Source organism: Arachis duranensis, chromosome 9 (genome assembly GCF_000817695.3).
Source record: "Arachis duranensis cultivar V14167 chromosome 9, aradu.V14167.gnm2.J7QH, whole genome shotgun sequence".
Lineage (NCBI taxonomy): Eukaryota > Viridiplantae > Streptophyta > Magnoliopsida > Fabales > Fabaceae > Arachis > Arachis duranensis.
This window is the reverse complement of record NC_029780.3, coordinates 36,842,614-36,843,439: the sequence shown is the minus strand read 5'-3', so window position 1 is coordinate 36,843,439 and position 826 is coordinate 36,842,614. Positions and strand designations below refer to the sequence as shown.

At 39.3% G+C, this 826-nt stretch overlaps 1 non-coding gene across 1 annotated transcript; it reads left to right on the top strand.

Moving 5' to 3' along the window:
* The first annotated feature begins 418 nt into the window (after window positions 1–418).
* On the top strand, window positions 419–526 carry LOC127741827 (small nucleolar RNA R71). The gene has a single exon (XR_008003032.1). It is a non-coding gene; the product is annotated as a small nucleolar RNA R71 (small nucleolar RNA).
* Window positions 527–826: the final 300 nt, after the last annotated feature.

The window sequence follows — 826 nt, the reverse complement described above, 5'->3', positions numbered from 1 at the left end:
AAGGATTATAGGTGTTTCCATAGGGTTCTCCCATGTAATTCATCTCTTCCATTGATGGGTTCTCAGGATCATAAGCTTCTTCTTCAGATGAAGCTTCCTTAGTACTGCCTGGTGCATTTTGCATTCCAGACAAACTTTGAGAAATCAAATTGACTTGCTGAGTCAATATTTTGTTCTGAGCCAATATGGCATTCAGAGTATCAATCTCAAGAACTCCTTTCTTCTGATTCGTCCCATTGTCCACAGGATTCTTTTCAGAAGTGTACATGAATTGGTTATTTGCAACCATTTCAATCAGTTCTTGAGCTTCTGCAGGCGTCTTCTTTAGATGAAGAGATCCTCCAGCAGAGCTATCCAATGACATCTTGGACAGTTCAGACAGACCATCATAGAAAATACCTATGATACTCCATTCAGAAAGCATGTCAAAAGGACACTTTCTGATTAATTGTTTGTATCTTTCACAAGCTTCATAGAGGGATTCACCTTCCTTCTGTCTGAAGGTTTGGACTTCCACTCTAAGCTTACTCAATTTTTGAGGTGGAAAGAACTTTGCCAAGAAGGCATTGACTATCTTTTCCCAAGAGTTCAGACTTTCTTTAGGTTGTGAATCCAACCATATCCTAGCTCTGTCTCTTACAACAAAAGTGAATAGCATAAGTCTGTAGACTTCAGGGTCAACCCCATTAGTCTTGACAGTGTCACAGATTTGCAAGAATTCAGCTAAAAACTGATGAGGATATTCCAATGGAAGTCCATGGAACTTGCAATTCTGTTGCATTAGAGAAACCAATTGAGGCTTAAGCTCAAAGTTGTTTGCTCCAAT